At 37.3% G+C, this 15,345-nt stretch overlaps 1 long non-coding RNA gene across 1 annotated transcript; it reads right to left on the bottom strand.

Moving 5' to 3' along the window:
• Positions 1-6,446: 6,446 nt before the first annotated feature.
• LOC139123607 (uncharacterized) lies at positions 6,447-15,065 on the bottom strand. Its single transcript, XR_011549725.1, has 3 exons — positions 14,834-15,065; positions 8,223-8,347; positions 6,447-6,574 (listed from the first exon to the last, which is right to left on the bottom strand). It is a non-coding gene; the product is annotated as an uncharacterized lncRNA (long non-coding RNA).
• Positions 15,066-15,345: the final 280 nt, after the last annotated feature.

Raw genomic sequence — 15,345 nt, 5'->3', positions numbered from 1 at the left:
GGTAAACCAGAGGAATCCGTATAGTGGCTTGCTTGTAAACCAGAATTAGTCAGAAATTGGTTTGTTGGTAAGCCACATTGCAGTAATATTGGCTTATCTTCAACCAGATGGAACCAGAATTGGCTTACTGTTGAGCCAGAGATTGTGGTATTGGTTTACAAATAAGCCGCTGTTCAGCATTATCTGGTATATGGGCAAGCCACAGTATCTTAAACATGGCTTGCTAGCAAGCCTAGTTCATATAAGAGTGGATTGCCTGTAAACCATTGTTCAGTACTAACTGGCTTACTGGCAAGCTGAAGTGATCTTTGCTTGGTATGTATATATGCCATATCAAAAATCAAACTGGCTTGCACAGAAACCAGACTTGGCATGCCAAAAAGCCAAAAATAAGCCAACATTCACAACTCGAAACAATCCGTTTACTGACAAACAAGCCGGTTATTTTTGGCTTGATTTAGCTGGCCGGCAAACCAGAAAAATTTGCAGTGTAACCCCTCAGTTTTAAGGTTCAGGAAGACAAAATAACACCTATGTAACGACCGAAAAAGCAGAGTCATATACCGCGTCCAAAGTCCAGCTTATTGTTTAGCAAACTAATGGCCTCTGGGTGGATTACTCACAAACGTTTAGCAAATAAAATGCAATAAGTTTACTTACAACGAATTGGCGATCCACAAAAATGCTCCGCTCACCAATGTACAGTATATGTGGCAGCTCTATACGACAACTAGTCACTGTATGTCGATCAATGTAGCGTACATCGCTGTCAAGCTTTTATACCAGTCAACCATAAACGTGTTTGAATACTCAGAATTTACGTGTGCGACAGCCAGAAAACAGAGATAATGATATTGATAATGATAATGATCATTGCACATGCGCAATTGAGAGTTACCCATATGACACGATTCTAATAAGGTGAGATGTCAGGTTACACACGCAACTTATCATGACAACAGTTATAATACAACGTGTAGTCTGAAAACTATTTACAGACCAATATCTGCATAATTCTTGAAATAATGTTGACATATATGGGAAGCATAATTACTGCGAAAATATATGTTAGTTTCACCGAAAAAGCCGAGGGTTATATTTACTACTTCTGTTTGAAATTGCTCGGTATACTGTTTAAGACTTTACGTGTACATTTGAAAATAGTCTAAGAGTGGATCAACTCAACGGTCAACTATAGCAACCGTAATATTTCGCTTTTAATTATTTTACGGCCCACAATATAACTTCTTACATACCTGCTTTTAAACGTTCCTTTGAATAGAAGATACCTCGTTGTTGAATTTGTTAACATGTTGCTTTTCCTCACAAAGCAAAAAAATGACAGTGTTCAGTTAAGATTTGACCTCGATCAATGATCATGCTACGCTTGGGGAAGTCCCGAGCTGGCTTGACATAATCCTGTGTGCGCTGTCCCAATTATGGTGCGCCTTCTAGTGGTTGTCAGTAGAGATGCCAAATTTACACGTACCCTGATAGGTTGGATTGTGTATGAATCGAGGGAATGAACGTAAGCAAAATATGTTTCATTTCATGATCGCAACGATAGCTCAGTGAACATGTACCAGCCATCCAATCACTCAAGGGAATGCTCGGATATACAAAAAGTAGGAGTGCGCAAGAGAAATGTGGTTTTCTCACATCCGAGAGCGGTCCGATTAATCAGCAAATTGGATAGCAAATCAATACCTGCTGCCATCGAACAGCTATCTTTTTAAATGTTATTTTGAAGATATGCACTCAACCAGGTACCCTTTTCCTGTTTGTTTCATCGTCATGAGCGTTTAGGGACGGACCATTACATTTTCGGAGGGGGCTGGTCGAAAACAGAAAAAAATTCAATGCAAAAAGTTCAGTTCAATGCAAAAATCTTCTGACTAGTTTGCAAAATAAAAAATAAAATCAGAACGCAAAAAATATAAATGTGACAGTTTACTTAGAAAAAACATTATCATATCATGACTCACTTGGAAAAAACGTAAAAATTTGCAATTGAAAAAACAAAATTATTCATAATCTCATTATGACCACCCGCCTCCTAAGATCTAATGGTCCGCCCCTTACTATTTATGTACAACATATATGTAAGACCTGCTAGAAGACAGTTTTTATGAGGAAAATCGATATCAGTCTCGGACAAATTCGAAGTCACTGTAATTTCAAGTAAAATTTCAGCAACTTTAGATAACAGTTCTGCATCAGTTTAGGTAAGAGGTACGGTGGTTTCAATCGGGTTCGGACTCACAGCGTATAGTAGAGAAGCCACAGACGAAACCGCTCGGCCAAATACCCAACCTCAAAAAGAAGGTTCAATAACCCAGCTAAGTTGTTACAATTTTTTTTCTGAATGCGACCTCTCCACACGCTGTAGCGTTCGTGACTCATTCACGCTCACACGCTCACTATCATACATCACACACAAGTTTACGCTTTAAATATCCTTTTAATATATGAAATACGTTCGAAAATAACCACGAAATTATTAAATTTGAAAACGTACATGGGTTGGTAAGTTACACTATGGCTTTCAGTTCAATCTGAGGTCCTGTAAGTCGTATGGTATGGTATGGTATCTTTTTATCAAACTTATTCCTAAATCAGAAATAAACTAGAGGGGAAATAAAAATTCCTTTGTTTTTATGGAAAGCATAAATGAAACTTGTGAGACTTACTTTTAGATTAGGGAATCTTTAATTTTATGACCGAAGTTTGGAATTTGTATGATGTTTTGTTATACATAAACGAAGGATGCAAAAAAAAGATCAGTTTTCCAAACTTATCACCATCATTGACAAGGACATTGTGATGAACAGTTTCTTTATGATTGTATTTATATACTGCGACCGATGTCAAGACTCGGCGCCATTTTGAAAAGGGCAAATTGACATTTAAATTGAACCATATACTCTGAGACTACTGTTTGGCAGTGTTCAATCGTATTATTATAGGCCACGATAAGGTGAAGAGCGGCTGTAAGCAGAATGCCATCGATAGATTTCATAGCATTTGTTTCACAGTACCAATGTTCCTATATATATTATGTTGCACCTGACGATACTAGATCATCTTTCTTGTACCTGCCCTCTATTTAGACGGTTATATCCATTCAAAATTAACGAGGATATCCGACAGAGTAAAGACCATTAGGAAGCACAACACGAAAATTCTGACTAGGGGAGCGTGTGTTCGTGACCAGAATCTGTTGGAAATGAACAATTTTAATGCACCACGCTCACACAATAAAGGTCTAAATTACACGGCACTGAAAATCACTTTTATTCGAAAAAGACTTAATGAGACCTATATGTGTAATATATCATCTCTTCGTTTCCTCACTTATGTGACGTCATCTATGACTCGTATTATCCCAAACATAGCTGTATCAATCCACGACAACAAGCTCGGCGGGATACTGCCGCTATTTTGGAACCCTCGTCTTCGATGACGTCACAGTCGTTCAATATATATTTATTACACCTCACTCATTCAGCGTGCACTGCCATTGGTTAAACACGACTCACTTGGCATGTAAAATAACGTGATGATGCCCTCTGCGAACGTGATGATGCCATCTGCGAACTTGATGATGCCCTCTGCATTTGATATTACATGGATGACGTCATTTTACTTACTGCGCTTCCTTTCTGCGCCTTACAAATTGTCGTTCGCTTGTACTTGCTACTATCGCTGCGAAACGTCATGCAGAGAGCCTGTCACCGGCACAGTTAGACGACATTTTGATGAAAGTAAACAGCAAACGAACGAAAATGGCAACAAGGAGTGCAATTTCTATGTTCAGCGACTTTGCAAGCAACAAATTTGGATACGCCACTGAGGAGATCGGCAAACTTTCAGCGGCAAGTTACCCTGGACTCGGCACTGAAACATTTTACGCTGAGGTCCGGACTCAGAAAGGCGAACTGTACTCGGAGACGTCTTTGTGTTTTTTGTTTCTTTGCATGTTTGCTTGTCATGATCGAAATACTGATGATGCCCTCGCCTACGGCTCGGACATCATCAATATTTCGATCATGACCACCATCTCTTTGGCAGGCAATAAATCGTGATATTGCCCTCGCTCTCATGTGTTATTATTTAAATATATTATATATATATATATATATATATATATATATATATATATATAATATATATATATATTATATATATATATATATATATATATATATATATATATATATATATATATATATATATATATATATATATATATGTGTGTGTGTGTGTGTGTGGGGGGGGGGGGTGTTTGTATAGCCAAACAAAAAAATACTTCCAGTTGAAAGTAATAATAACTGTTAGTATGTGCTATTACTGCTCGCCGTCTCCCTTCGGGGAATAGCTTGCGATCGATGGGAACAGAAACACTTAGAGGCTCATGTCTTCATTGATAACACTGTTATTTCTTATACAAAGATGTTACATCCTGGCAGATGTTGTCCCTTCTCTTGATGCTTGTGTTCGTAAAGACACCTACTATCTACAATCAATCTATGCAGTGGTTATTTACATAGAATTACCATCTCAGCATTTGTGTCACTTCCCTTGTCATGAAGTATTCATTGCCAATATTCATATCAGTAGCTAACACAATAAACACGGAACAATTATTTACTTGTTTTATTTCTCATAGTCCGTATTGCCATCGCACATCGTTCACAATTCTGGTGAACCCGATGATTGACCTTTATGTAGAATTGATTTCAAGTGAATAACCTCATGTAACATTCCCTTCTTCTCTATAAATACGTCCCGCATTAAAATTCGTTTCTAAATAAACCGTGAAAATAAAAGCATATATACAACCAATAATAAAATCTAGAATATTAGGAAAATTACATTAATCAAGACAACATCACAACAGTTCTACACGACACAATTGAAATACACTTTGACATAAAGCGATACATAGTGAGTAATATTCCTCATTTTCTGAGTAAATATAAAACGTAGATGTAACTAATCCAAGCAATCGTTGCCGCACTGCTAATCAGTCACCCTTACAAACCTATAGGGAAGGGTTATATTATTCATTATTGAATATACTTCTCTCTTTTGCTTGGGATTATCTCTTTTTGTTTCTTCACCACTTCATCTCAAATATTACAGAACAATCCTCAATACTTATTTTCGAAACTTGACTTTCTAATTAAACACTACAATATCACGTTACAACTTCAGTAACACAAATTTCGCCAACTCACTCAATCCTTTCAGAAAATGACGGCTCAAAGTATTCCCGTTGATGCTTCAACAACAGCATCTTCAAAGGAAAATTATACATATAAAATCTTCTAAGACATCAGACATGAATTTCTGGTATAACTTCGTGAAATCTCTTAAAACTCTCCAAACTTAACTTCTAAATAAACAAAAAGTACCGAGACTTTGACTTAGTTTCCGTTTTTTTTGTTAAGGTGATTTACAATTTCTTGTTTACGAGGACTACCGCACAAGAAAGGCTAGTGGAGACAAAACTTTTTATAGTTAGCCCTTCAAGCCGAATGCCGTACTCAAAACTTTAATAGCAACTCCTCTCTTGAATAAATAGTAACTATAGTGATTTTTCCTGACATAATGAAAAGCATTGTGTCTTTTCTACTACCGACTCTACATCTGCTAAACGACTAGACATTGTATTATGTCATGTCGTGGTTATATTTTCTTGTTTTTCTTTGTCATTTCTTTTTTCTTTATGACATGACCCTGTAATTTGGGCAACCTGTTGGTTCATGAATTAATCAATTATTTAATTGATTAATTATAATTGAACTGTTGTTAATTGAACAGTTGTAAAAAAGTTAACTTTTGCCAAAGTACACGATGGATTTCTGCAACTGTAGGTCGTGATTCGAAATCTACCGCCGTCATTTGGTTGATTAGATCATTTACTATATAGCGGTAGGGTTTTGTGATCTCCCGATTTAACATGAAGTGATACATCATCCCCAAGGAATAGGTATCGGCTTTGTGTGTGTATCCATTGCCATTATTGTGTTGTACCTCCGGCGCTATATAGGGAGGTGTTCCAACTACTGAGTGCATGTACTCTGCCGGTGACTGACCAGAAACTATTGCGTAATTGGTCTTCGAAAGTCCAAAGTCTGCGACTTTGACACTTGCCTGGCCATTATTATCCATTACAATCAGTATGTTCGCAAGCTTCAGATCCCGGTGAACTGTGTTATTATTGTGTAAAAACGCGACTGCGTCTGCCATCTGAGCCATTAGGACAAAGGTCTCATAAGCCTTTGGTTGTTTACCGAAGATGTACTGCTGAAGATTACCGCCGTTGCAAAATTCCATCACAATGAAAAGATGGGTTTGAAATAGGTCAAAAAAGTAGCCGATAACCCGATAATGTTAGGGTGTCTTGGCAATGAGCATAGATTTTTGACTTCTCTCTGTGCGTCACGGTTTGCTATAACTGCTTTAATAGCGTACATATTCCCCTGCCAATCACGGACTTGATACACAACACCAAACCCGCCGTTGCCCAGGAATCCAATGATTTCGTAGTTTCTTGCCCGTATTTCAGCTGTAAGTAAATACCAAAATTGTGATCAACGACCAGAGGTGAAAAATGTAGTAAGACGTCGAAGAACTCAGTGACATCTTGATTTAAAGGTATACTGTCGCCTGTTCCATTTTGCCACAGTTACCGTGGAAAGAGAAAATCTAACCAATCACAGATTTTAAGCGGAAGGCCGCTTTTTAAATACAGCGTCCTCACATGGGCATTTTGAATACCAAGGAACGCAATTTGACCATATATTGGTGTTTTTAGATTACACGTGACTGTATACCTTTAACGAGATTAAGGTTTTTTCACAAATGACAACTTGTAATCGCGCCTATTTTTCCTGTAGACATAATATGAGGGTTTACCGTACAATATAACACTCAATGCATGCCAAAGTTGTTTTTACGAATAAACAATAAGCGTAAAAAAAAACTTGTTTTCTTATACTAGTAACGTACATTTCTTTCTTACTAATTCAACATTCTTTTGATGAGTGGATAAATAGATGGATTCAGAGTATTATTAGGTGTATATTGTGCATGTCACACACACACAGGCACACGGACACAGACAAATGTGTGATACTCTGAGTTAGGACAAATTCTGTGAAATCTTGTTTGACGCAGCTCTGCTATTGACTCCTTTCACATGAATCACTGGTACTATCATGCTAAGATGTCGTGCAAGAATGTTTCCCTGTGTCAGATTGACTTGTATCTGTGTCCCAATTCCCAAATGCAAGAACAAGAGGTTTCCCGTAAATCACCATGGCCATGACCGGCACGAAGGAGTCAGTACAAATCGCAATCGAATGTCCTGGACATTTCGACTCTGTTACTTGAAATTTTTCGGGAGAATATTCAATTTTATGACTCAAGATATGTACGAAGTTACATCCGGTCGATTACAACTGTCTGATGTATCAACTTTGCTTACTGAATGCAAGTTGAACGAAGAGTTATTGAATGTAAGTTGAGTTTAATGGATTAAAAGAAGACGTAAACAAAGAGTTTGACCTTTATTTGCGAAGTGCTAATGATATAATATTCGGCAAATAAAAATTTAGTCAGCATAACTTTATTCATCACGTTGTTACAGGGAAAGCATCGAACGATAAGTCCACTTCAAAGAAAGATAATTTGCATAGGAGTAGTCCCAGAGAAAAAACGCCCTGGTGGCGACACCGAAATTTTTATGCCCCTGATGATCCAATGCCAAGTTGCAATCGGGGATGGAAGGCTATGATAAAGACGCCACGGGTGTCAATGAGAACGACGACGAGATTCCAATATTTCTTTAAATGGGTTAACAGAGCTCAGGTGCTCTCACCATTTTCTATTAATTTGAAACTGTAACAGGGATGAATATTTATGCTTCCAGACATTCAGAGGTGAATCATCAACTGGGGCAAATTTTTAACTTTTTCTTAGGTAAGCGTATTACCAATTTTCAATTTTTTCTGTCATTTTCCACTTCTTGAAACAAATTAAGCATAATTCTTTCGTTGAGCGCAAATCGTTCAATCAATATATGAAAATATATTCAAATAGAAAACTCATCGAGAAAATCATAGCTTTTGACGATACCAGTTGACCACTTCAAAAGCGAAATACATAAAAAAAATGATACAAATATAATGACAACGAACAATAAAATTTTCTACCTTCGATGTTGGCTTGTATCGAATGTGCAGACTGTACTGCTGCTTGCATTCCATATTGTGTCAGGACCATTTGAGGATGATACGTACTTTGATGAACAACTACACAAGACATCATAGAGACGGATCTGTGAAAACAGTGCATGAATGGTTAATCCGACTTGTCACGTATCAAATAAAGGATTCGCATTGCAATTATTCATAACAGAATACCACATGAGCAGAGCATTGTGATCAATTTAAGATAACCCGCCTCAAAAATGAAAGACTTAAACTTTTGCTCAAATTTTCCGCAAGCAGATTTTCAGCAATTTTCTTTCAAAATCAAGAATAAAAATTAGGGGTCACCGTGAAAGTTTTAGTACTAGAGAAAAAATTACCCAAGACTTACCTACATTTGAAATTCAAAATGGCTACCACCCCTATGTTATATCTATGGAGGAAAACATAATTCCCGATTTTCACAAAACTAAGTTGCTTAAAACTTTATCAAATAAGCCATTTTTCACGGAAGGCCAAAATATTGTAAAAGTTTGAGAGTCCAAATGCTTGACACCAAGGCACATTCTACCTTAAGACCAGAGCAATAATTCTGATAAAGTTTGACTGCCATTATTAAGAGTGGTAGTCCCACGCTCGTAGTTAGGGGAATTACGAGTTGAAGTACGAGTCTAGATCGTAAGGCTTTCAATAACTTATGCTAACACGCCAAGAAGTAGATTGTAGCACAACATTAGACCTTTTATTTAAGATGGCAACCGTAACACGCCATGGCTAAAGTTCTGATTATCTTGTACATTCACTACAAAAGTTATATATCTTTAGTAAACTTACATAACTACAAAATTATCATCATTATGAAATGGTCTTCACGTGGAATTTTTTCGCCAGTCTTTGATTGTTTCTTAAGATTAAGCAAGATCACACCATGGAATATCCCGTACTCTATTGTTCTCATTGAACGTATACAAATAATTAATTAAAAGTATGACGCTATCTCCTATCCCCTTCTCGTACGATCTTGAATCAACCTTCAGACGACCTTGGACACGTAAGGGGCACTTCGAGATGATATCTCTACAAGGGAGGGTGTTACAATAGCACTCAATAGTATTGTAAATCTTCTAATGTGATCATATTTTAATAATGCACGGAGTGTAAAATATCCGTCATTTTCATAAATTAAGACCTTTCATTGTTCCCGATGTGCCATCACTTTAGTATGGTGCTGGAACTGATGAAACACCGCTATCAGCCACAGCAACAATTTATGTAAATGTTTATTTGGCCGACCAAGTACAACCTTCAGCTACTGCTTAAAATAGCATTGTAACAATAAATGCGCACTGTATCTTAAGAGCAAAACGTTCTGGAACACGGGCTTGCATTTTTGGCCGACATCCTTAAAGTTATCAGACATAGGGAGTAGCACCTACAAGCATGAGTATTTGTCCGTAGAAAAGTGGGTTTTACGACTCCAAGGTCTTCGATAGAATGTTGAAAGTCGGGTTCTTGAGGTCAACAACATACAGTACAAAATGATAACTTTCGACTGTTTTTGTACAGGTGTACGTACCAATGACTCTTTATACTATGAAAATGGAGAACAATTGCTGAAAATATCAAGATTAATTTCTTTATTATCAAACAGTGTTACGATTGTAATTTACCTCTCAGCGAGTTAATTTCCCAGCTGAAGTCTTCAACCGTTAAAATAGCCGGCAACAACAGTCAATAAACATTGCACATAAATACATCTGAGTTAATCAGTACGGAAATCGTAAACCTTCTCACGCCCTAGTGGGTGTGAGATTATTTTCCTCATGTCCCAGCATTGTTATCAATAACGTTCTTTGATTTATATTATCAGACTCCGAAGAACATAGTCCGTATCCACTCACATACAATGCTATACAAAACATGTTTAACTGATGAAACTTTTCTTAGAACTGCTCTAACAGCATTTAGCAGTATGTACCCAGTCATAATAAAAACATGGCATTGTGCTTTGATCAATCTTCATATCTATGTCACTAACCGGGAGGGTACAAACCCATTCACTTCGACGTGTATCGTCTGCCCGCGATACTATAGTGCGCGACCGCCCTTTCGTCAAATGGTAGGCATTGCCTTGGTGGGGGACCGCAGAGGACCAATGAGAATTCTTCAAAGAAAATATATTTCGCTCGAACGAGAATACAGAGCGTGAGAACAAATCGATCCCACACTCGTGTTCTTACACTTTTAGTGTACTGGGGACGTGAGAAAAGATAAAATAGTGCTAATCACACCTTAATTCAAATTGACATGTCACTCTTTATTGATAGCCAGATATGCACTGAAAATGCTCGTGTGTTTCAGTATATATTGCAGTTTTCTGTGAATATAAACTTTTGTCACATGTTTACAACTTCATTCAAAGTGTTATGATCAACATCATCAACACGATACATGAAACCATCGCGAAAATGAATTAACGGTCATGACCATTTATCATTTTCGCAATGGTTTCATTTAATGTGTCGAAATTGGGGTCGAATATATGCATGGTCACCCAGTTCAGATCTTTCAACATGTCAAACACTATAAATAGTATCTCGTATCAAACAAAATTCATGAAAAATGGTCGAGTTTGTCCCTATAAATATGCAATTAGTAAGTAGCTGAAGTAAAAATGCGTATTATATAACCTTCAATATTGTTTTAACCTTGTATCATCATTGTACATAGCTAGTTTCGCCAACTTTTATCAAGTTGATGCGGGGACATATCCCTAATTAGAAAAGTTCATTAAATATGCAAATTAGGAATTTGCTGAGGTAAAAATGTGTCATGACGTTCATGATGTTGTATCATAGTATGTTCAATGTACATACCAAGTCAATCAAGATATATATCCCTAGTTAATAAAATTTATCAAATATGTAAATTAGCAATTAACTTTCATGATACACCTTTATGTCTTCAACGGCGGATAAATCCTTGTGTGATCAACCTTTGTAGCAAATCTAATCCAATTCTGTGCTGCCGTTCTCATTGTATGTCTGTTTTTTAATCATTCATTATGCAAATGAGAATGAAATATGCAAGCCACACCCACCAAAAATTAATTCGTTCTTGCCATTCTCAATCAAAATTTATGTAGAAGATCTAATTCTAACCTGATTAGCCATTTTTGAGATATCGGGCCAACGGACAGAACACACATACACATTATGCAAAGATAGCTACTTCTTAATTCCTTGCAATGAAGACAGATTGTCATCTCTTCAATTCCTTCCAATATCCTGTGTTTACACATAGTTTTAATTCTTTCTGACGTGGCTCATCTCTAACCAATCAAAGTCAAAGACACTTCTTGCTTTCCCACCAAAACCGGCTATATCACAGCCTGAATTAACCACTTTACTTTAGTATATGTTTATGTAGTATGGTGTTATTGTATGCGTATACTCAGAGCGCATCGCTCACGGTGACCACTGGAACTGGTCGTCAATCATCCACCTACTGATACATTATGTTATTGTAGCAGTAGTTCAACGTAGCTGTTATAATAAAATTTGAAGAAATAGAGCCACCGTCTCTGTCTCCTTTACTTCAACTCAATAGATCCTGCTTCCACACATAACAGACAGACAGACATCGCTGCGAAAATGTTTGTGAGGCATGATGGTACGACGTTTTGGTTGACCTCGCCATTACCGGCATAGGGAGACAGTGTTAATTTTGAACATTTGAATAGAAATTCACTGTTTAAGAAATAAAGTTTAACCCTACCACCTGCCTTGTTCTCTCAAGAAACGGTTAAATTTACATCACGTTGCAGTGTGGAAATCTGTCAGTTTTCAAATATACCTTCGAAAGTAAAAATGTTGGGGTTCAAAATCACCCTTTGTTTCTCTGATAACACTGCACGGAAACCGCAGGAATAGGTGCCACGTGGCACAGAAGTTAAACTTATTCGAGACAAACGATTAGATGGTGAAGTTCAGTCAAGTTAGTTTGATCTCCTGATAATTAAAGGTATCAACCATTTTAACAAACGGATGTTCAGAGAGCGCAAGCCAAAATTTAAATTCTTTCATGGCCTTTGTTACGAAAGTCACTCATCATACAACACATTTACAATATCTCGCACATCTTCCTCCGAGAATATTGCTCTCTCAGGCTCGCGGTTGGGGCAGCTGTTCCCCTGAAATTTTCCACATTGTGAGTATGTTAATTTATGTAAATGAACCATATCCTAGGTAAGCTTGGTTCTTTCTACCCCTTGGCAATTTTGTCAGGCTTCTACTCTGCAGAATCTTGAATCATAGCTAAGTTTATTCTACAATGTATTACAACAAACTATGACTTGCGTAAGTCAAATGAAGACAAAACCTTGTAATCCTACAAGTATTCCTTTGACTTACTGGTATCCACTTCAGACACAAACATGTCAACCTATCAGACTTGTGACAAGTCTCGCCTTTCTGTGTTGACACATGGTGGCGCTTTACCAAAAGGACATTGCTCATCCATGTCATACCAGCGCGGGACTTCCCCATTTATATTTAGTGATGACACCTAACCGAACTACACGACTCTATTGTGAAAGTTCCTTCAGGAAGTTAAGGCTTATCTCTACGTCTTCAACGAAGGGAATATATGTTATTGTAAAGAATACCTCCACTGGGTAAGATACCCGATATATCAACACAAATCCCTGATCATACGAGACGAAACATGATGAGAAACGAAAGTGACATCTTATCTGATAACAGACCATTTCAAATCGAAGTAACCCACCTACAGCACTTATTTCGCAATTGTGTTTAATACGGCGATAATATTTCATAATTTCAAAGCTATATTTATCCTATACTGCCTGGTAACTCAATCGAGATGTACCATTTAAAAATGAGGACAGTAAAAGGCCGAGAAGGAAAAATAATTGAAATATCGTCTGGTTTATGTATGTGAATACAGCACCTTAATAGAGACTTCCTCCATTCAAAGATTTTGACACTCGAATTGATAACACACATGAATGGTTTGCTTATACTCACCAATATATTGATTTTATCTAGCGGGTCTGTAGAACGTCAATTGAGTGCCACACCTTAACTTGTATCACTCTCTAACTGTTACAATATGGGCGGAACATTTGCACGTACTAAACATGCGTACCAGCATATTGAAAGCTTTTAAGATATCACGTGGAAGAACGTTTGCCAATCACAAAGACTTCTGAACTTGAAATTTAAATATTTAATAAGGTAGGTAATGCTTCCAAATTTTGAGAAACACGTCAAAAGACGGCCGCCTGAATTATCTACATTTATAAATCTTGTTACAGCTATAGGGAAAGGCGATTGTCTGCGAAAGACAGGGTTTACTTTTAAATGTCCCTCTAAATAAAACATACCCCGTCTTTTGAATATGTAAAGAATGGCCTTATTTTGCTAATGGAGTTTAGACATGTACCAGAAGCGTGATATTGGTTTTTAATCATAGCTAAGAATAGACGGGGAAGTCCCAAGATGTCTCGACAATGGAACGCATCCTCTTAGTATGGCATCAACACGTTTTGTATCAGCAGAAAGAAAAGCTTTGTCCGAGGTCTGTTTGCATAAGTTGTTTTTACCTTAAAAGGTAGTCACAATTGAACAGACTGCCCCATACCTTGTCGCACCTGGATTCGTGCTAGTCACGGCTTGTTTAGGACAACAAGCTGAGTCCAGTTTCTCTGAAGCATATAATGACAATGGGAAAGCGTTTTGTGGCTGTTTTTTAAATACGAAATTTCTAAAACGGCAACAGTAGACTATGGCATGGAACAACTTATTCAACCTATCATTACCACCTCTCTCACGACGCTATCGCCTCGTCAAACCTATCTATAGTGTATCTGGCCTAATAAACCAAAAACCTCTCATTTGTCGGGCTTTTCCAAGATTTTGTAATCTTATTACCACCTTATGTTCAAGCAATTTACATGGCAAGTACGAAAAACACTACAAGTTATCTTTACTGTAGCTGTAAAAGAAATTTTCCGGTGAATAATCAAGATGATATCATCGTTCAAAATAATGGGGTGTTAAGTTTTAATACTAGTGTACAGAATTGCCCTGGTTGTTCTCATAGTGCAGAGAACTGGAGCTTTAAGTCTGACGCACCACTCGACAGTTATACGAGACGAAAGATTATATATTGAGCTGGCAATTAAAAATGTAGACATCGTATGGCTAACATCAGAAAACACATCTATTCACGCCATAAAACAATATCTATTCAACGTTGACCATCAGTGGCTGGATATAGAAATAATTTAAAAACCCATCATAGATATGGCTATTTTTAACAGTTTATTTTTAATTTTGAGAAAGTCCCTATTACAAAATCATGCGACACAAACAGTTGGCATAAAGGTATAGAACTTATGAAATGGCGGCAGCACAAAATATCGAGAATGAACAATTTTGACACGCCTGCTACAACTTCTGGGCTACCGTCTTCAATGCTGCACGGATGCGTTACGTAGAAAAAAAAAACTTTGTGAAAACGTATAAGTCTGACAATTATATTGCACAAATTGATGCACAGTTGATGAGAAAATAAAATGTTTTACTCACCGTTCGTTATGTGAATAAAACTTTAGCCCCTGGACAAGATTTTCTTATGTAGCAGATTTCGTCACGACAAAACCGGCCTTGACTGTTCTGAGATATTCGATATTCGATAGAACAAATGATGCCTGTATTACCTACTGGCAGCTAAACAGTCAAAAACCAAATGTGTGCACTGCTTGAAATCGCAGCTATGACTCTCCTTCAAAGAGACCAAACAAGACCACTTCAGGACTTAAAATAGAACTAAAAACAATGACGAGTTCGACAAATGGCTCTATTGGCTACAGCAAAATTTCCATACGCAAATGAAAACGTGCGCAAAATAAAGAAATGTGTGCACTGCATGAAATCACCACTTTAAATTCACATGACCCTCTTTCGAAGAGACCAAACAAGACCATATAAGGACTTAAAATAGAACTAACAACAGTGATGAGTTCAACAAATGGCTCTGTTGGCTACAGCAACCTTTTCATACGCAAATGAAAACGTGCGCAAAATAAGCAACGCCCCTG

Source organism: Ptychodera flava (assembly GCF_041260155.1).
Source record: "Ptychodera flava strain L36383 chromosome 23 unlocalized genomic scaffold, AS_Pfla_20210202 Scaffold_23__1_contigs__length_28996876_pilon, whole genome shotgun sequence".
In the NCBI taxonomy this organism is placed as follows: domain Eukaryota; kingdom Metazoa; phylum Hemichordata; class Enteropneusta; family Ptychoderidae; genus Ptychodera; species Ptychodera flava.
Note: the sequence above shows the minus strand (reverse complement) of the source record. Positions and strands in the feature narration are given on the sequence as shown.